Here is a 23385-nt window from a genome sequence, read left to right as displayed (position 1 = left end):
TAACCACAAGGTGCTACTAAATTCTACACACTGCTCTTTTAAAAATGACTTATCTCGTGAAGACTTCAGTAAAATGTGAATTGAGGGCAAATGACACATTCAACTTTACTGCCACTCCTTTGTAAATGTACTGTAGGTATTATTAGCTTTATTTACTTTTGCATACATAAAGAAATATGTGTCCATCAATGATGTGGCCATCAATGGAACTCAAAATGAGTTTGTTAAGATTAGATTATGTCAAACCTAACTGATGCTATTTTAACTTTTAGTCATGTTTGATATCATGTCTTAATTAAGGGAAGATTGTGTTCTTTTTGTAAAACGTTAACAGTTCCCCAGTTTACAACATTATGAAACAATATTTTGTCCGAACGTATTTTTTACTGCTCACTTTAAACAGGTTATATGTTATCAAGCTAATGTCAGCTCTTTGCAAGTTAGTTAGAGTTGCCTACCTACCAGTTACTGGCCATAAATCCTGGATGTGCAAAGGACAACTGGATACTGGACTCAAAGATGGTGCCCACTTACTAAATGAATGAAAACCACTTGCCCTTCTAGCTTCTGGGTTTGCTTTAATATTACGCAGCCCACTGCACTTGTACAAAAATGTTCCTCCACTTGGTCCATAGACATTGGCTGACATCACTTGATAAAACGTACTTTTATAAGCAGTGGGAAAGTGTTACAAATATAAAACCACAATGTATTAAAAATTCATAATCCAAAGAATAAACACGTGTTTTGTTTTCAGTTGGAGGAGTCCTGTAAACCACTTTACAGAGATCTTTTTTACAATGTTGGTGTACAAGGAAAATGCTTTTTGAGCTGTACAGGATTTTACCACAAGTGGCCACTTGGAAAAAATAGCAGTGATACTAAGTGGAAGCACTGTTTCCAGCTCTCCTGATACATCTGGAGTGTAAATACTTAGTGACAAGTAATTTCAGTGTAAGGACTAATTTGTATGATGCACCCCTTTTAATTGAGTTATGCATAAGTTTAATAAACCATGGTATAATCAAGCTAAGTCTGCATTTAAAACATGCAGACAACTGGCTCAAGCTTTTAAGGAGCCTGATACCACAGTCTTACATAGCAAGACCATCCTCCACCATGCTCTGCCAGCGCTACAACAGTCTGGCTGCACCACTATATAATTCTGGTTAAGGAGAAATATATGCTCTGGCTTACAAGGGCACCTTTAAAAAATTTCGTCGGATGGAGCTTATTTTGGTTGAACTTTTGTACATGGAAGGTGAGCCAAGGTATCAAAATGGTTAAAATCAGCAAAAGGCAGAATAGAACCAAGCAGGCCTGCCTTATTGCATGATCCAAATCTCCATCAGAGCATTTTCGTGTGTTGGATCTCTGAGGTTGTTAATACTGTTTCCTGTTACGACAAGGATTTGAAAACAATAGCCCAGAGGGAGGAGAACGTTGACTGAAATAGATGACCAGTGGCAGGTTTATACCAACATTCCAGTTAGTCAGACTAAGTCTAAACAGACCACTAAAAATTGTTCAACCTACCCCGCCATATCCTATCTGATGGATAGATATGTCAGAGGAGAGACGGAAAAAAGAATGCAGACTGAAAACACACTAAGCAGATACCGTGTGAATAAAGCAGGTAAATCCAATAAATCTTCCTCTGACTTGAGGCTTTTCGAGAAGATGAGAGAGAAAAGAAGTGGAAGGGCATGATGCAAAGAGATGAAGTCAGAGAGAACAAGAAAAAGGCTAGCACTGTTTTTTTTTTTCCCATGCAGCAAAAGGGAATTTTAGGTCAAACAGGAAAGCAGTTATGGAGTGCGCTTGTACCCGCCTCCAGAGAATTTCAAATGGGAAACCATTCGACTTGACAAGGACATTAAAATCCAATATATTCACATTATGAGGCCCGTGCGTTTCGGAGGTTATTTTGAACAGCCCCTCCCCTCCCCTCCCCTCCCCACCCAGCACACACACACACACACACACACACACACACACACACACACACACACACACACACACACACACACACATCTTTTTGTGAACTGAATACTGCTCCTCTGGTGTGTCATCAGTAATATTATTTTGGAATTTGTCACTTCGGGCACTCGAATGCGATCAGTGACAGCGTAAGCCTGATCACTCTTCACGACTGCTTGACACGTGTCGATGTCCATACATGCAGATTGAGCTGAAAGCCGTGAGTGGATGTGACCACACACACACACACACACACACACACACACACACACACACACACACACACACACACACTACCCATAGGTACGCCTGAACACACATTCTTCTCCCCCCGAAGCACACAGATGGTGCATAGATATATATCATGCATGCTGAAGCAAAGTCATTCACACAAAGTGGTCGATGATCATTGTTTACCAATGGTTTAGGAGGCCTCCATATGCCTGTAATGAATGGCATTAGGGTGCAGGTTGCACACTAATGGGAGGCTGTGTCTGACATTTCACCAGTCTCAGTATTATCCTACAATTACCTCTTGACATTTTCTGCATCAGACTCATATTCAGGCCTCTTTCGCCAGTCTACGGTGAGCGTCTGCGTCTGTGTGTGTGTGTGTGTGTGTGTGTGTGTGTGTGTGTGTGTGTGTGTGTGTGTGCGCGTGTCAAAAATAGGCGATTAATATCCTTATTTACCACCACTGCAAACATTTACAGCTGTGATTTCCACCCTCGTCTTTGAGAGTGAGTGGGGTTTGAGGCTGCCAGCGTATCTGCGTGGACTCAGGCTCCAAATCCCACCACGGCCACAAACACACAACTCAGTCAGGAATTAACGGCTTTGATTTTTCATCACCTTGCTCTCATTTAAATAGGGGACGGGATTCGATTTTTTTCGAAGGCTGTTTTGTGTTTTTTCAGGCCGAGAGAATGTTAAACGTCGTGAGGGATCACATAAAGGCAGCTTGAATCAAAGGCAGTCAGAGCAGCATTGATATTCCGTCACTTTGCCAGGCTATAGGGAAGAAGACGCCGCTCTCTGTGTGTGTGTGTGTGTGTATGTGTGTGTGTGTGTGTGTGTGTGTGTGTGTGTACGTAGCTGCTGCTGCTTCTTCTACATCGCCCAACTTCAAAAGCAACGTCTCCACTTTAATCTTCTCTTCTCCTGCACTGCGGACCTAAAGAAAGAAAGAAGAGAGGCCCAGGCTCACGCTGCCACTCCCATCCTTTTCTTATTCTGCTGTTCTCTCTCAGTTTCTTTCTGTAACACACTGCTGATGCACACACATCTACTCTCTCTGCGTCACCTGCACACACACTCACAAGTATTACCATGCTTGCTGTGTAAACACGCCGCTCTCTCACTATACACGCCGGCTGGCCTCGTAGTGACATACAGTAATAGCCTTATCGTCCTTTCTCTCGCTCCCACTCACACAGTCACACTGCATTGCAAAGCATTGGCGCAGTGAGGTGAATGTATCAGGCATATTAAGTCATACTCGGAGGGCGCCGAGCAGCGGGGTGGGAGAAAAGCTGGCACTGGCACCTTGCGATTTCCACCACTGCGGCGTCAGAAATTGAGAAGCCAATTCCAATTGGACCCCAGTAATTAGAACTGACCTGAATGGCTGCACTGAATATGGAATGAGAGAGAGAGAGAGAGAGAGAAGGGCAGAGTGGAAACAAGGACAAATGACCTGCACTTTGAAATGTATTGTTTCAATGGACTGACATTGGTTACGTCTGCAGGTCTCATGCCACTCTTGAAGGAATAAGAAAAAAAAAAATGGGGGGGGAAATAGTTGTTTGTTTTTGATCTAAGAGTCCTGTTGATATCAGTCCCAGGAAATAATTAGTCAAGTTTAGAATAAAGACTGGAAAAAGGAGTAAAGTGCTTATTTTGAATATCAAAAACACATCTTTAAAGCCCACTTATTAACAGTTTGCATCTCACTGACTGTATCTGACTATAACTTAAAGATATTTTTGTTTTGTTTTATGGTTAGTTAGATGTCAAATCCAACATATTTGTTTAATCATACCAACAGAGCTCATTATAGAAAAAGTAAGAGGTGAGACAAATTTGCGTTAAAGTTGGCTCAGTTACATTAAGCCTCCCGGGAGCCGTTACAGTGAAAAACACTGATCAATACAAAGATCCTGGAACTAGCTAACCTCAAAGGAATGCAGTCATTTTTAGGGCCATAGACAAAACCTTGGCTTCTCCTGCTATGACAAGCTGAAATGTGGAAAAAATGTCTCCTTTTATCGCTGCTGCTGCTGTTACTGTTGTTCTTATAGCTGTTCAAAAACCCTCCAAGCGTCCACCAGAGTGTACCTTACTCCGAAAGGGAAGTTAATATCATCCCGCTCCGCTTTCTGCTGCTCTGAGCTCAGTGTTTCTATGTAGGAAATGACAAGGTCAGAGCCTAGACACAAATATGTGCAACGCTGTATGACTGAATTTGTCTTTTTACTTCTGTCTTTCTGCACGGGTGAAACAAACAAGAGCAAGACGAGTTGTCTACACCTATTTTAATAATGCTTTTTATGCTAAACTAGGCAACAGAAGTCCTCACTTCACCGTGGCAGGCTGCCCCATGAGCACACATTATAATCACAGCAGTTTTCTCACCTCACTTATTTTCCAAAATGGGTGAACAATATTTTTGAAGCGTGTCAGTCTCAAATTAAGATTCACTTTCAGCTCGACAGTTTGACTTGCTTTTTATGCAAATTAACCTGTTCTGCAGATTTTCCTTCAGAACAAGCGTCCGTATGCCATATCATTTCACTTATGCCACTTAATTTAGTGGGAAATCCTTCAACAGCTGATTTTTCAGAATAACCATTTTTGTTTGTTTATTTTAGAGTCAGAATAGTAATATAATATTATATAATGTTATATAATAATCAAATTATTCTCCTCCTGATTGGATAATATCAACTCCCTCCAACCATCCACCCCGTCATGCACACACTCCTTCCCTCTTTTACCAATCATATTCAATCTCCCTTACCCTTAAATCAACCCCCCTCCCTCTTCACCTCACCATCCTCCTTTCTTGATTCATTCAAGCACCTTCATCCAACTTCCTCCCGGTGACCCCGTCCCTCATCCCGCTGCTCTCCATCACTGCTAACCCTCCGTTTCTCCCTCTCTTAAACTTCCCGTTGGTTTTACCTTGACCCTCTCCTTGTCCGTCTACTTCCACCCTCCCACCAAGACGGATGGACTGAAGCAGTGACCCTGACACCAGAGGCTGAAAACGAGAAGTGGGAAGAAAAAAGATCAGAGGGCCTAGAAGAGGTGAGCTGAGACAGGGGAAGTTAGAAAATGTCAATAATGAGTGACAGGGGAAATCATATAAATTGGAGGGGTAGCTACGTATAGATTTAAGCCATGGCATTTAATTTCAAAGTGCACACGCACATGCGCGCGCACACACGCCCACACACATATATGTATAAATATATATATATATATATATACATACATACATACACACATATACACATATATATGTATATATATATATATATATATATATATATATATATATAATATACATATACACACACCCACACACACCTTCACAGATATACACAGCAGTCCACAACAGCTGTCAAAGAGCATTGAGACGCCCGGGTCGCAGCACAGTGAATTTGGACGATACACACACACACACACACACACACACACACACACACACACACACACACACACACACACACACACACACACACACACGAGCACATACACACAACAAAACACAATCCCCTCTCTCTATTAATTCCTGGCTGCTTTCACTCAAAACTAAATCCAACACGGAGCACAATAAACAGTTTAACTTCTGTACACCTAACAATTGGAAGACTGGGTGTTTAATTGCCTTTTGAAAGTTAACTGAATGATTAAAGGGTTGTGATTCACAGTTCATTGATGTTCCTCGTGCATAAACCACATCAGTCCGCTGATATCCGGTAATAAAAGTGCTCTCAGCATGTAACGGTGAGCACAATCGGCGTTGCTGCATCCGAACATGGTGCAAATTGGACCAAAATACTCTCTTATCCGCTGGCTTTTTATTCATAGTCCACTTATTCAAAAACACAATACCTTCATTAGAAATGCAACTAATGATTTATCGGGTAAAATGACCCATTTAAATTGCTTGTTTTGTCAAAGTAAAAATTACAAAATTATCTAATATGAAATCATATAAATCATGACTTAAAAGATTAATTGATTATCATAATTAAACTAATTGTTTTGACACCAATCTTCTTAACTGAAATAAAGTGCCAACAGGCAATTATCCCGCTGCATCTCCTACGACGCTGTATGAACATTTTTATTGATCATTGTTAAAGACTGAGCTGAATATCCTTCAGCAAAGCAAATCAGTGATGATGAGATGAGCAGCCAATGGACGAGCTGGAGGCGACTAGCTTGACAGTAATGGGGGAGTACATGCATTCATGCATTTACAGGCGTGGGGTTAGTTTACTGCAAATTCATGTGCTGTATGTGCTATTACTGCAAAACATTCAGTGCATAGAGGCTGAAATGCACACACACACACACACACACACACACACACACACACACACACACACAAAGGGATGGGAAAAATGTATTCCATTAGTGGGTGCTGTACACGTACCAGAACTCCGGCAGTGTTCGGTCTCTAATGGCCGCAATCCTGCAGCCATACACCGATCCTGCCAGTGCAACTGAATGTCTTACCTGCAAGGAGTGAGTTTGTGTGTTTGTGTGTTTGTGTATCCACCTTGCTTGTGTGAAAAACCAGAACAAACAAAACAAACATGACGGGTTTTATGGGAAACGTGGTCTCATCAAGGTAATGACGAATACTGTATTTTAAATTAGTGATAGCAAAAGTGCACTTTGCTTTTGTGCCTATATGGGCCTATATTTTGGGCCTATATGTTGAAATAATATTATTTGAAAAGCATTTAATGCCCTTATTTTTACAGGAGAAGTTCACAAAGCAACAAAAGAACAAAAACAGATAGAACATATTTCCGTGATGTGCAGCAGGGTATGATTATTGTACTATATAGTCTGGCAGATTCAATGTCATGGATGTTTTTTTCTCTTTCTGATGATTTGTGTTTTAAATAATTAGGTGGTTCAAACCTTTTTTTTTTTTTTTTTCCTCCATTGAAATCCTCAAGCGCAGCTTTGGCATATTAATTACTCATTTAGATACTGAACTCTAGCTTTATGCTCAAAGTTTTATGGTTGCATATTTATATCTGCTTGTACAGTGACTCTCAGTAAAGATTGCTCAGTGATTGTACCGCCGGGAAGACGTCGTTGATGTTCAGATCGTGATGTGACCGATGATAAGAAACATGTTAGTTAGGTATGATTATTAGAATAAAATGTGATTAAATATGACTCATTTTTTCCCCCTTGACTCACTGTTTTTGCTAATTACTATAATTTTATGGCTAAAAGCGGCCATAAAATCAAGCTTTTTTTTTTTTTTTATGGCAACAATCACAAAAAAATGACTGTAAAATCCTGATAATACTATTGCTACTTACAATATTGATATGTATGTTAAATGAAAGAAAAAGGTTCATCTCTGTGTTAAATTCTATTCACTTCTCACTAACTTATTATTCATATTCAGGGTGTTTCCTCATTAGCTGCAGCCATCACATCCCAGACAGAGGTCAGGGCCCCTGCAGTATCATGTCGGGCCACTGGACCTTTGCTCCCCTGTATGCAGTCAGGTTAGAGCTGTGTGACAGCTGTGGGCCTCTCCTGCTCTCCTACTGGCACTGGCTGTTGCCTCTGGCCCTCCTCCAGAAGAGGCACATTTAACCCAAGCTGGCCCCCAACTGGAAATTAGAATTGCTGTTTTAATGACACGAAGCAGAGTTGACATTTTTATTTTGAGAAAGACGGAAATGACAAACTTGCAATTTCATCTGGAGTTTGTAGAAAGCAGTTTTCATTCAACCGTCAAAGTATTTCTGAAAACTTGAATAGATTCTCTCAGCTGGAGACGCAGATTACCAGACTTACATTAGTGGAGTATTTAGCCAAATCAGAAAATGACAAGTAAATGATGTAAGTCTGGTGTAAAAATTGATTAGCAAGCTGTTATTGTCGTGTGGTTTCAGCTTATGACTGTATCTGTCACAATTACTGCATAATCAACGTAGGGAGACGTTGCTACCAGGCAACCAGATAGTTGATTAATAGTTAATTAGTTATGAGCGATTGTCAAATAATATTTTAATTACCATCACGGATTAAGTTGCGAAGCTAAACACCACAGACAATAAATGGCTCTTGATCTGTGCTATTAAACTATAAAATAATAGAGCAATAAAATGAACAGAAAGACACTTTAACCATTAATCTCAATTATTTGCATGACAAGTAATGACTACTTAAATTTCATGATCGTGACAGCCCTACTCATGCTACATTTCTTGCCAGCTTAATATGACAACGTGAAACGGCATTTGGCAATATTGCTTTTTTTTTTTTTATCAAATGGCAACTTAATCCGCATGTAACAATTTCCGAGTCCCTTTTCAATTATTGTGCAACAAAATCAAATATTTGGCTGATAATGTTCAAACAACATAATTTTGTATTTGGTAAATATTTGCCAATTTTATTGAGTTTATAATTTTGGTATCTACAGTTTCTCGCCATCCAAAATGTTAAAATTCACTGCATCACAACGTTGACAAACATCTCAGAGCTGCTAAGAAGTGCTAACATGAATGTGCATCCATTTATGACGCGTGTATTTCAGATGACACGCAGAGAGAGTACATGTGACACCGTAATGGATCCCGCTACAACTCGGAGGAGGCTCGGCATTGTTGGGGGTGTAAAAGTGGAGCTTTTAGGGCCCCTCGTTTGTCATCTTCGGGGGGATAACGCCGCTGATATCCCACACTCGTGTCCACACTGTATCGCACCTCTGATGGATGGCAAAATACATTACAGGATTTTTGCTTCATCTACCTTAAAGATTACACACGGTCTCGGAGACAGACCCCCGCGGAGAGAACACCAGAGGCAGAAGGGGCAAAGGAGAGGGGGAAAATTTGCAATTTTGTGCATACGTGTCTGCATGTGTGAAAGACACCTTGAAGGTGTAAAGAGACCACTAAGACTTCTCAAAACTCTCATTTAGTCTGTCTTTGTGTCCTCCTTTCCTCTGTCCCTCTGTTCCCTCTCCGCTGTCACAAAGCACCAATCTCTCCATCACATCCCAGTGTGACTCAGCACCCCGCTGATCAAACACCGTCTAGTCCTCCCTTTCCCTCTTCCTTCCTTTCCCTCCTTTTTCTCTCTGACAGACAGTTGAAGGCAGCCACACACAAACAGCTCTCTAAAATGCCCTCCTGAGGGACCAGCCCTGTATTCTTGAAAAGTAAGAAGCACCCTCCAGGAGAAGGCTTTACAAAAAAAAAGTAGTGAATAACAAGCCAGAGAGAAAATAACAAGATAAGATCACAAAAACAACTCTCTCTCTCTCTCTCTCTCTCTTCTTTTCCCCTTTTTATCTCAAGCACCAGTGCATCGCTGGCAGCAAGTATACCAGGAGACAATGGGGCATATTTTTCTTTCTTTTTTTTTACACTTCCTCTTATTTCAACCTTTATGATATGTCCCCTCATCTTTTTTATTCCATGACTTTTTCCACTAGTCTGTCCCTAAAACCTTGAAAAACCCTGTAAAACACACACATTCACAGTTTGCTCACAATCGACAGTCGGGCTGATAAATCTACCTGCATAAAACCAAGTTTCTTTCATTCCCTTGACGGACAAGAGGCATTACAAGTCATGATATTCTGATAGACCGTCCGATCTCCGATGAGATGAGCCGCCTCACAGAATTAATGATCACGACAGAATGAATAACACTGACAGTCATCAGTGCCGTGGCTTATGAGAAAGAGAAACAGCTGAGCAATCGTCCCGATGATTATGTTTCATAAGGGCATGACGTGAGATCAAATGACAGTGTCATTTAACAGGTAGGTGAGTTCACCCGGTGCCTGCTTTGAAAAAAAGAACTGCCACTGTGGCTGAACTAGATGAATTCTCTTCCATCATATATGGATTTATGGATAAATCTAATTTATGCACAATACACAAAGGAAATACTAGTCCTGGAAAGTGAGTCATGCTTATTTAAGATTTGACTTTGAGAATAAATAATGTGTCTCTCCTTTTCCAGTGCAGCATCCCAGCATGCACCTGCAGCATTTACAGAATCAAATCATGCACAACAATGATTGATCTAAAGGACCGATTCCAAATCTGAAATACTTCAAGTAATTAATGTGCCCTCCTTCTGGCATGAATTGACGGATCCATATAAAATACAGTTTCCTCACTAGTGTAATAAAGTTTAATGCTGCCAATATTAGTTCCATTCTTTCAGTGACAGGGGGTCAAATTTAGTGCCTCAACCATCCCTGGCCTCGTGTCACCTCACATTAAAACAATTATACTGGTGGAATTACTGCAGATTTTACAACTAAATTGAATACAATCAAAAGAGAGCAGTGGTATTGGATATAGATTTAAGGAGGTATTAAAACGATCAGGAGAATGATGTAACTACATCACGTGTTGCCTTGCAAAATGACACTCGTAAGATTTGTTTGATGTTTTGAGAAAATGTGAATTCATTCGTCATTGCTTTCCTGAACAATTAAATACAAAAAGATTAGTCGGGATTTGCAGACTTCCAACTAGGCTGATGGTCCACTCTTCTATGACATGCAAATGTGCAACCAGAACCATTACAGTATATTCACCGTATGTCTTTATATATTTAAAATTTGGGCATGCTATAACTGTACTGAATCCAATTCTCCCCTATGTATCTACAGTCCCTGAGTGCTCCATAACAACTGTTTGTTACACTAACCAACACAAGTACAAGTGTTTCCAAGAGGATTACCTACACCTGTGAATGTGGAATGTCTTCGTGTTTCTAGAATGGCCTATGTTTTATTTTTATTTTATTTCATGCTGCTTAATTATTCAAGTCCACAATTCCAGGATTTATTAGGTTCTTCTTTGGGTTCATGCTACACCCCTTCACAAACTTTCATGAAAATAAGGCCAGCAGGGCCTGCTCATTGTCAAGGTATAAATAATATTTCCCTGGTTAACGCCAGGAGACAAAATAGCCAAAAACCGACGACGGTGACAAAAATGGAAAAATGGAGAATGACCAGGTGTCTCGCATATAAATGATCAACATTTTGTTGGAGCATTAGGCCACCATGACTGATACTCTCTGCAGACTTCGTAGCTCTTAAACAATGTCCATGCTGCTTCCCCCTCTGCTCCTGATGGCCAACTATCCGACTTACAGAGTTTGTACATCTTTTTCCCCACAATGTTGAGAAAGATATTTCATTATTGGCAATTTCCTGAAACAACTGAGGTGGCCATTTTTCTCAGGAGGACAGTCCCTTCAGCTAGAGTCAAAGTACGAATAACAAAGTTTGCTTATGAGGAAGACCAAATAAAAATAACTGCTACCGAGTCCCTTCCTCTCTCTTGGTATCAATATTGCAAGCTTTTGAGCTGGCGTGTGCATGTCACCATCAGTGATGCCTGGCAACAATGCCTTCAGGATCTCCTGCATTATTCAGAGGGCCCAACAAGCACTAGGTCTCTGCCATTATCTATTTAAATCTGAGCACAGGCATGTCCCACTGAAAGCAAGCGCTCGCACTGCCACCTGCCCCGCTTGCAAGGAGACAGGGAGGGCTCGAGAGAGGCAAGGGACCGCTGCATGTAAAAGAGGGAGGGAAACACACAAAGGGAAAGTGATGGGGTGGCAGAAACGTTATTGTAGAAAAGGTGTGTGTGTGTGTGTGTGTGTGTGTGTGTGTGTGTGTGTGTGTGTGTGTGTGTGTGTGTGTGTGTGAGTGAACGGGTGTGTGTGGGGGAGGGGGGATGACACGGAGGCAGAGAGATAGAGGTCACGAGGAGATGAGAACGGAGGAGCAGGAATTAAACATGACGGCTGTGAGGCGGGGAGGTTAGACAAATGTAGTCAAATAAAAAGAGGAGACAAAGTCGAGAAAATGAAGGCAGGGCAAGAAGCGGTGGAGGCAGACATTAAGAGGGCATTAGGGAAATAGGCCGAAGATGAGATGGGGGGAGGCGTGTAAGGAATAAGTTGACGAGAGAAGAAACAAGAAAAGAAAGAGGAAGGAAGGAGGGAGCATGAAAGAGCACTAAAGCTGAGGGAAAAAAGGAGGAGCTTGGGTGCAGCTTGAAAAGAAAACAGGAGGTAAATGAAATGAATAGCCAGCACATGATGGAGCATTTAAAGACTACTCCTCTCTATCGTTTCTTATCACACACACATCATTCATCATCCGTTCCTCAAATGACTGCCACCCCTCCATCCCGAGTCATCCTGCAATTGCTCATCCACTCCATTAGGCTATCACCCCAGCCTCCTTTCTTCCTGCCCCCTCTCTCCATCCTGTGATCATCTCCAGGTAAAACACATCCCTCTCATGGTGCAGGCAGGAGGGAGAGAAACCATGCCTACACCATAAAAGCATCCACTTTAACAAGTCATTTAATCTAGCATCAAGTCCTCTAATGTCACTTCCATTTACTTGCCACTGGGGAGAGATAATTTCACATCCAATCAATCAACTTGTTTCAAGGATTTTCCATGAATCAAGCCACATGCTCTCGAGTGGGTGATCTGTCTTGTATTCTGCCTTGTTTTATGACACCAGAACGAGTTTCTGCAGGTTTATAGCCTCACCGAAAGCAACGACACAACTGTAACTGAATGGAGCTGATTAAAGTGTGTTTATCTGCACTGAGGCAAGCTGTAAATGTTAGCATGCTGGCTAACGACAATAGTATGTGTATAACCTAGTATATTTTGTAATATTAAAGGTCGCATTAGAAATTATCCTTCTCAGGAGTAGAATGTCCACAGTGTGGGAGCCAGTCCTAAATGTTTTTATTTATAACATTACATTATAATACCATAGCTGAACAATGCTGCTTCTTTTTTCTTCTTCTATTTGGATCACCAGCTGATGGGGACTCTGACTTTTCGTCTGAGAAATGCAGCTTTAACTTCAGGCTTTTATTATTATTGTAAGTTTATGCACTTCAACGACGCGACTGAGCTCACGCACTCCTCCTCCTGCCCACACCTCTCGTCTCTCCTCCTGCCTCCCACTCCTCCCATTTGTCCAATCACTGCCTGAGTTAGACCTTCTGTCACGGCTCATGCCATTCAAATACGCCGTCTTTCCCTACTGTCCCTCTTGCTCGTCTCTCAGGCACCAACAGTGTTCTTAGCTCAACCTACCATGAGAGGATCAGGACTCAGACGCCGCCGCCGCCGGAAGAAATCCTCCCAAATAAAACCATATAACCTCCCGGACCTGTGTCTGTTTACGTACGTGGTTTGAGCACATCTAGACGATGACAGGCACGTCAAGGACACGCTTCCCCTTAGGTGTCACGGTGGTTCTGGTATGAGACGCCATCGGGTGTGACAAAACAGCAGTATTTGACAGTTTGGGATTACAACAGGTTAACAGCTATAGTTAACATTTCAAATATTAAAATTGACTCTTGTCAAGTATAAACCCACAGTCAAGCTTCACAAGTGACCTATAACAGCAAGGGAGCAGCTACCGATCAGTTTAATGGGAAAAAATACATTTACACGACCTTCGGGATTGATAAACTGATTTCTGCACTCATCAGAAGTACAAACTCAATAAAGACGTAGAATCCGTGTCTTGATTAATGTGAGTCATTTTATGGCATTTTCATAGAAACAAAGGGTCTGATCAATGCAATCATGCAAAAAAAAGAATGTATTTTTCACAACTGGGTGCCAACTGCTTGTATTATTCCTCCTGCACACAACTGTCATGGGAAACGCAGTGGCGTGTGTGTGTGTATTTCCCCTGACAGTTACTATAGAATATACAGCTGCAGCGCAAACACACATCTCCTGGGCAGCCTTGTTTGTTGAGCACATAGCACAGCAGGAAGCATGTTGGATTTTTTCTAACGTGGTTTTCTCATGGTTCAACAATTCACACACAAACACGGGCTTAGAGACGTATTTTCGTACTTTATGACTTGTTGAACTCTAATGTTTCCCATGTAATGAACGGCTGTGAGTCATCTATCATCAAATTCATCAATCATGAAAGAAGGAAAGATTGAAAACACACGCCCATCCACACACGCAAACACACACTCCTCTATCAATATATGAATGAACATATGCTAATATGTTTCCTTTCCAGAAGCACTTGAGCCTCAGTCCTCAAATCAGCTTCTCATACTCTTTTTTTTACTTTTTTTTTTCTTCTCTCTCTCAGATTTTAGCGTGAAATGCTCAGTGATCGTTCTGCTGCAGTTCTCCATGCAGTCCATAATCATCGCGGCGTTCGCTCACTTATTCTGTCAGTCAGCGTGGAATGGAGAGGGCCAGCTGACACCCAACCGCCGACCGCCAACCGCCAACCCCCCCCCCCCCCCCCCCCCCCCCAAACACACTCATCAACAAACACTCAAGTGAACACTCACACAGGCCACCGAGGGCAAACACACAACGCCGGCGTACACAAAGACATACATGCACAATGTGTGCGCACAGAAAGGCCACCTCGCCCAGCTAAAGATGGGCAATGGACTTGGGCTTGGGGCTTGCTAGGGTGGAAAGGGGAACAATTTCATGCCCAAGTGCATCAGAGAAGAGTACACTAGGAACACGAGCAAACATTTTTCCACCCAGCTAGGTTACAGCAATTACCCTCGCCTCTTTAACCTTGCCGCTCGCCTGCGAGCTCTGTTTCAGGTCCCATCCGCGAGACGATTCCGGCACGGGGGTTTGGATCGGAGTGTTATAAGGGGTTGGGTGGGCATGTTTCTCTCCATTACATCATTTTGAGCACGATGAGGGGTCTTTGGATCTACTGCGATAGTTTGCGATACGATTAATGATGAATTAGAGTTGACCCGGTATTCTGCATTAACAGAGGGTGTGCTTAAATACTCATCATTTAGAAGGGAGGGAGGGAGAGAGGGGTGTGTGTGTGTGTGTGTGTGTGTGTGTGTGTGTGTGTGTGTGTGTGTGTGTGTGTGTGTGTGTGTGTGTGTGTGTGTGTGTGTGTGTGTGTGTGTGTGTGTGTGTGTGGTCACATCCACTCACGGCTTTCAGCTCAATCTGCATGTATGGACATCGACACGTGTCAAGCAGTCATGAAGAGTGATCAGGCTTACGCTGTCACTGATCGCATTCGAGTGCCCGAAGTGACAAATTCCAAAATAATATTACTGATGACACACCAGAGGAGCAGTATTCAGTTCACAAAAAGGTGTGTGTGGTGAAAACAACGAGCTAACAATCCAGTCAGGGTAGCTCTATTGTGGCAACACTTGGTCAATGTAGATGGGTACAAACAACGTTAACAGAAGTATGAATGACATGAGACAACATCCATGTGCGTCTGCCGGGCCTTTTCTCCACTGAACCTATTTTATGAGTGTTTGTCCGCCTGCCAAAGATAAGAGGAGAAGAGGAAGCCCTTTTTGACACAGGAGTAAAGATTAGCATTAAAATGACTTGAAACACACTCAGAAAATGTCAGAGTGGTATTAAGCCCAATTTGAACAGCCTTAACCTCTGTGTAATGCCTATGGGAAGATTATATTGACCACAGGAAGATTAATTATATTGCTTCATCACTGTGTATGTAGATTGCAGAAGTACCTTTTAAAAAACTGTCTTGGGGCATGATTTTAATTTCGGGGCCAATAAAGATTCGAAAAAGTTCAATCAAGAAGACAATCTTTCACGATTCCTCTCAATACAGAATATTTATACTTGCCCTCTTATTGCTCACAGCTTCAGTGTTGGCTGTGCTTATGCTCTGGAAGCCCTAAAGTCCTGGAAGCACAAAAGTAACACAACACCCACATAAAACTCTGATTACCTTATTTGCATCATGACATCAGTGAGCGGAAAGACAAGGTCTGCTGTTGTCACAATTTCATATTCAAGAATTATTATTATTATTTTTTTTTTAAGTACACAGTGCGTACAGGATTACGGCTGCCCGTTAAGTACTTTAGATCAGTAAAGTGGCATTTGTGTGTGAAACTGGTAGAGCGCCCACACTATCAATGAAGTATTTGTTTCAACTTTTCCCTCCTAATTGATGTGGAACAAATAAGGTGAGAGACATGAAAAAAGTTTGACTCTAAATGTCATAATTTAAATAACTCATTCCACTTGTGTAACCAGCACATAAGTAATGCAAATGTATTTTGCCTCTGTTCAAATGCACTAATGTCTGTCCGCAGTGAGCGAGAGAACAGCAGATGTCTCCTCTACTGCAACATTGTGGCTGGTTTTCCACTCTGTTTCAGAAACACCACACGAGTGTACCTGGTTGTTTTAGCTTCAATAACGTGTGCAGCGTCTAATCATCTCATCTCTGTGTTTCATAACGACACTCATCTGCCTCCTTCCCTCGGTTTGTCTCCGTGAGGACGACACAGCTGCAGGACAGGCAACATTCTAAATGACTAATGTTACATCCACTGATTAACTCAAAGGTAAATGTTATACTGTTAATTACCGCAGGGATATTTGCCAGCAAGTGGAATTAGACCACGAATCAGTCATGGTAGCCTCCTCAGAACCCGAGCTGCATATTACACTAGAAAAAAAAACAACCTGCGTCTTGATTATTCAAATCAAAAGCTGACTGCCTCTTATCACTTTCCTCCACATTTACTTCACATCTGCCGGTGTTATTCTCCTCTGATTAGTTTTAACTCCTGTTAGCATTAGCGGTTTAATGATATGACTTCTCCTGTATTTATAAAAAAAAAAGTAATGGGTCGATAAAATACGCAGATGACCGACCATGTTGTGCTCCTGTTTGTGCATGAACGGCTGCCAATCTGCCCGTTGCATCTGTGAGAGCCCAATAAAAGCCGCGGCTCGGGAGATCAGTGCTGTTTATTGGTATGCAATATGCAAAGTGGCCTCAGTGTCGGCTGTAAGAGTCGGAGGCTGAGAGGGAGAGCGACGTGAAGATGCTGACTTTGTACGTACTGTATGTACGTGTCTGTACTCTCATATGTGCCAGCTCCTTCTCCAAATTCTTCTCACCGGCTGCATCCATTCATGTAGAATTTAAATAGACTGCACTACATCCACATTGAAATCTTTTCTTTCAACCAGCTGCTCTGCCTTCTCGTGCGGCGGGCGGCTTCAGGGGCAACTGGAACAATATGAAAAAACACTCCAGAGCTCTTCACCTTGTCATGCAGACCACTACTGCTTCCCAACTACAGCAGGATGTCAGCACTGAGCTGTGATACACTGCAGAGATGATAACAGTGCTTTCAAAGGATACTCTATTAGTTCCAGCTTATATTGAGGGAATGATGTAACGGTGAATCTGAAAGGCTCGACTCTACAGCAGCTAGTCATGGAAAGGAGACCTGATGCGGATCATAGCTTACTATTTCAAACAGGGTCTACAAACCATTACATTTATCCATAAGGCTCAGTGTATTACATTAAATAGGTGCCAACTCTGTATCATGTCTAAATTAAGTTTTTCCTTTATGTAGTTAACAGAGTTTGAAGCAATGTTAGAGTCATTTTCTGGCTTCACTTAGGTTTGGAAAAGCCGGTCATTTTATGCGAGTGTCCCACGGAACTGGTATTTTTTTAAGTCATGCCTGTGGTATGGTATGTTGTGGTATGTCAGCAGCAATTATATTGATTACCATTTGCTAATTTACACAGACATTCGTGGTCCCTTCAGAATGAGCCCAATTAACTTTAGTAATCCTTAGATTTTTCCTACATTACTTTAACTGAAAAAGTGTTGAATTGATTGCTGTGAAATTTGCTGCAGACATTCCTTGTTTCCAGATGATGAATCTTAATGACTATCATAATTCCCTGACTTATCTTCTGGTGGTACCCGCAAGTCTTTTTCATTTACTCCGTGAAATGTTTCAACAACGCCTGGATGGATTGTTACGAAATTCGGGACAGACCAGTTGATGAATACTAAAAGCTTTTCCTTGTGACTTTTTTGTGAAGACTTTTTTTTTTTGTCTGAACGACTCCTGGATGGATTGCCATGACATTTTCTACATTCAGGCTCTGCTCAGGGTGAACTGTAATCCTTTTGTAATCCCTAACTTTCTTGTGTTTACTGCTATCTGGTGAATCTTTTGTTTAAACGTTGCCTAAACTGTTAATATTAGTTATTAATATTTCTTCAGTGTTGAGCATGTTCCGATCAGGTGTTTGACACTGACAAATCATAACATCATGTCAGAAATCCAACACTACAGCACTTTGGAAATTGTTTGTGCCTGAAATTATTATACAAGATAATAAACGGATACCTCTCAGTGTCTGTGTTTGCTGTGTTTTCCCCCTTCCCCCAGCTCACTTATTCCTCTGAGAACGCAGCGTGAAGGAACCTCAAACAGACACCAACACTTAATCCTTGTGTGCCCATCAAGATGGAGCATCATTACCCAGCCTCTTGTGTGATGGTGAAAAGACAGAATGGGATTTGTGCAATGCGTGTTGATGCACCAAAATGAGCCCTGGCATATTCAGCCCTCCACACAGCAAGAAATGTCCATCTCATTCTTTTAATGTGTGCGGATCAAGAGGAGAAAACAATTCTATGGCTGAATGAGACACAGTGACGATCATTTCAACGGTATCTTGCTTTATTAATGTGGTGTCTTTTTCAGTGAGCGAGGGAGGCGGTTTGATTAGACAGAGCCAGGTTGGGCTTGTTCCAAAATCTGCTTTCAAAAATGTGCAGTTGTTTGATTTGCTGTAGGGAGTTTATATTTACTCCCACAGCAAAAGAAGTTATAATTAAAGAATTTGATATAAATAGCCTGTAGTTTCTTCAGCATTCATGATGTATTTTGTCGGTGTATATTGTGACGGTAAGTATGAGATAACAAAGTGGAAAAAGTCCCTCATTCCCGCCGCAACAGCAGTGATTTTTCTGTGTAATCATTCACTGCTTTGTCAGACTGAGCCATTTTTTTCCATTTAAGGAAAAAAAAAACGAGCACGGTGTCCTGCAGTATAACAGAACTTGCTGCTTCATTACAACATTTTCACACCGGACAGACTCCAGACACAAAAGTGCGATTGATTGAAGGTATCTCCACTGGAAACCGACTCCTTTTTGCAAAATGGGCGTGCGAGCAGGACAGACTCGACTTCAAATGTCACCCTGTGGTTTGAAGTGCTTCAAGGGAAATTGCATGTGAATATTCAGGCTCAGCGAGCGACACACTGTACATAGTTTTTCCAAAGCTGAGAGTCTGATGCCCTACGGTGGCTTTAATAATTCAGTACGCTGACACTAGAACTACAGTATCTGGTCAATCAGTCAGTGTTATCCACTGAAATGTGGTTTCATGTAATCGTGTTTTTGGAGTGATGTTGTGTTGGATGCAGGGACATTTAGTTGATGGACATTGCATAAAATACTGAGGCCCCGAGGCAACTGACCCAACGAGAAATGCATCAGCACACAGTATAAGCAGACTGCAGCCTCGATTCAATAATCAGAGGGAAACCCACTCAGGTTCATTCACTTAACTTTATATGGATTCCATTTACACAACTCAAGCTTATATGGTCATTTAAATTCACATCACACACAGGAACCTGTCTGATGTATCTAATCTTTGTATTATCTAATCCAACTAACGCAACACAATATAACATGGCAACGCCAAAAGAGGGGCTCAATTGCAGTGGCCCGGCTGTGAGATACAGTAAAAGGGGCGGACACTGAGGCAAATCATGTGAAACTCGATGTCAAGGGGAGGACCGGGGACCATCTTTCAAATCAGCGCCAAATTTGCGATGTTGGATGTTAAATGTTAAAGGTTAGAACGGCACGGCTGCGCTTTAAAAGCTCCTCCCTTTAATCACCCAAGAGTACATAGGTAGAATAATAAATGTGCAGCATCCCGAACGACCCCACCTCGCCATCAGCAGCCCCCTCCCCTGAGGAACTCCTTGACCGGGGTGGTCCTGAGGAATCATCTCGCTATCCCGAGCGCCATGCTCGTTGGACGCGACTCAAGCTTGGTTAATTAAACCGTTGTGCACCTCTGCTGCTTTGTAGTGCAAACCAATAGTTCTGCAGCCAGCGCGAATTCCTTTCCGGGACACACACACACACACACACACACACACACACGCACGCACAGTTACGGGCTACACATATACCACACTTAAGCAAAGGGCGCTTTCACGGTCAGCGAACATTTACGCACGAATGAAACTCGGTGATTGCCAGCATCTCCGCGTGTTTCCCATATGTGCTTTATATTTCCAGCCGAAGACAATTTGGTGCTTTTGTGTTTGAGTGTGTGTGTACATAAAGGAGAAGGGGGGGGGGGGGGGTCGTCCTGCTTTCGCAAATGGCGCAACTTCTCATTTTTTCCAGTCAAGTTAACACAGCTGGGAGCCCCGCTGAAAGCAAACCGAGCAGTCCCTGATGTTTAACGCAAAACTGCGCCAGCAGCAAACCGATATCCAGCCGTCATCCTCACCGTATACCATATCGCATATAGGCTAATCAAAAGACAAGAGCCACATGACAGCCTACTTGCACTACATGCGCGAACGGTGTGCGTTCAAAGAGCCTTTGCAGGCTGCAGGAGCACCTGTGCCTGCTGCTTTTTTTTTTTTTTTTTTTTTTTGCTTTTTTTTTTTACCCCCCTCCAACAGCCTCATGAGCCTCCTTACCTTAAAGTCGAGCTTTCTGGGCGACGTCTGCGTTAGAGTGAGAGAAACGCACGCCTATTCCACAGCTCCCTGAACGCTGTGTGGAGGAGACCGAGGATGGAGAAACAGCAGGGAGAAGCAGCGGTGCCTCGTCCGCTCTCTCTCTCTCTCTCTCTCTCTCTCTCTCTCTCTCTCTGTCTACCCCCACTGAAATATTACCGGCAACCGATTGGTCCACGGGATCCTCTGTGGCCCCTCTTCACTGCTCTAGGAGCAGCCTACAACCGCTGTAACCGTCAAAGCCAACACGCCGCAAATGAATCAATCTCCGGAGCCATTCAGCCGAATGTTTTTTTTCTTTATTAAAAACGAATGATCCATCTTCCTCTTACAGCCTGAGATGCCATGTGCTCAACAGAATGCGGTGACATTTGGTCACGGATTTTCGGAAGCTCATGCAAACAAACGCACGATCATTCAAACCACCCTTTGCTGTTACAGTGTTTATCCGTGTCTTCACTGCATCTTTCCATTAAAAGTCCTCAACTTAACGTGTATTATTCAGACTTAAAATGTATTTTACGAGGGGGATTTTGAAAGAGTCCATTCTCTTTGGAACCGCAGAATAAGACGGATTAACTACCTTAACCACACTTTTACAACAGCTACAAAAGTAATAAGTGCCTTATACGTAGGAATGAGCTCTACAACTGTCCTGTTATATTTCTACATTACATATTTGAGGAGTCACATTCAGTAATTCAACTTGAATATGGCCTATCCGCTCACACAGATTTAAAACATCAGGCGTGGGTTTGTCTGTGGCAAAGATCTCACCCGTGGACGTTTTCAGCAGCGCAGTCCCTTCCTGAATACGCCATCACGTCAAGCACTTAACTTAGACAGCAGCTACTGTAAATGGGTCACAGCAGGGAGAGAAAGAGAGAGAAAGAAAGAGAGAGAAAGAAAGAAAGAGAGAGAGAGAGAGAGAGAGAGAGAGAGAGAGAGAGAGAGTGGAAATGAAGACTCTTCAATAGGCCTTGAGGCCATTTCCTGATTGTGTTTTATTGCACGATTGTAAACTTGGGCATACTTGCAAATAATGGCCTAGATCTATTTTTTCAAATTTTTGCTATTAAAGAGCCCCCCTTACAGAGTGGGGCTTCATTAGAGGCTCTCCTCAGTAAACTACAACATGATGTGTGTTGAGTCAAATCTTGGCCCATGAAGGCTTGTTGAATCAGCTGTAGGCTGCTGGAAATGGGTAAACATGACATGCATGTATATCTGTATGTTTGGAAGAGAAGCCACAGGGAGACAGACCGAATAAAGTTAGAAATGAAAAGGGCATGAGAACCTCCCCCGTGTTTATTTATTTATTTGTCCATTTCTAACACTCCATTCCTTCTGTGTTCAATTTTTTCATCATGCTGCACAGATAAATTTACAAAGACAGAGATTGAGGCTCTATAGAATTCAGTGTTGCAGAACCCACCTAAATGGTTTGTTTTCAAGTCTTTTCGCTGCTACAACCATCATGTACTGCACATGCTTTGAGAGAAGCATGCCAGATGACAGTTTCCATATTATTCTGGGAGTACCTACTACTGTTTTATGATTTAAAACACCAATTCCCATCTGCCCTTCTTTCATTTAGAAAACAAAGCTCTCCCTGCAGGGCAGATAAATATTCATGATATACAAGTGCTTTTAGATGTCATTTGTCTCCGGTCTAGTAAAACGTGATATTTTTCTATAAATATTATAAATGGCTTTACTGTACAGCTTCCTGTTTTCCTTGGGATTTTCTCACACTGGAAATCATTCTGTATTCAGATTTACTGCTGCAACAGTTCGGAGAAATTTCACTTCTAGCAGTAAAGAAAAATGTATCAAGTGACGTGCAGATGGATTAGTTTTTAAAACGCACACAAAGTGCCACATTAATGCTACTGACTCAATATTACTACGAGCCTTCACTTACAAAACGCCACACTAATTAACAGGATGCTATGCCAACACTTTGCATGATGTGCTCATACACCAAAATAAGAAACCACCGAGACATGCAATACCATTCCTTTTCAAGTTGTCTTTGCAGTGTATTCATTTAAACATTTATGTCATGTATGATTATTTGTATCACTACAGGTTTAGTAACAGCATTGACAGTTGTGGAACAGGAACAGCTTGGTGACAGCAGCAGCTTTTGGTTTCAGCACCATGGTCAGTGACAGTGTGAGACTGCCTGTGTGTGTGTGTGTGTGTGTTTTTAACAGTTCAAGCCCGTACGCTCGATCGCCCCCATGCTCTGCTATAAGCGTGTTTCACGAAATGCCTTCATGCAACGCACGGAGAAACACACCCTTTAATGTATTAGTCTCATTATGTTTGTGGCGCCCCCCCTTCTCTTCAATCGCATTCTCAGCTAAGCCACACCAATTTGCTACATAACAACAGTGCTGAAGTACGCACGCACGCCTGCTCTCTCTCTCTCTCTCTCACTCTCTCACTCTCTCCATGGAAAGCAGACTAATGAATATTTATTGGTTCACT

General features: G+C 42.2%; 1 protein-coding gene across 1 annotated transcript in view; it reads right to left on the bottom strand.

Moving 5' to 3' along the window:
- dlgap3 (discs, large (Drosophila) homolog-associated protein 3) overlaps positions 1–20932 on the bottom strand; it is a 126681-nt gene extending 105749 nt beyond the window's left edge. The window contains exon 1 of the mRNA XM_069176282.1: positions 20851–20932. The gene's annotated coding sequence lies outside the window, so the exon portion shown is untranslated. The remainder of the gene's footprint in view (positions 1–20850) is intronic.
- Positions 20933–23385: the final 2453 nt, after the last annotated feature.

The sequence above is a fragment of the Embiotoca jacksoni genome, unplaced genomic scaffold (assembly GCF_022577435.1).
Source record: "Embiotoca jacksoni isolate LCO1_2020_lvr unplaced genomic scaffold, fEmbJac1.0.p SCAF_7, whole genome shotgun sequence".
Taxonomy (NCBI): Eukaryota; Metazoa; Chordata; class Actinopteri; family Embiotocidae; genus Embiotoca; species Embiotoca jacksoni.
Note: the sequence above shows the minus strand (reverse complement) of the source record. Positions and strands in the feature narration are given on the sequence as shown.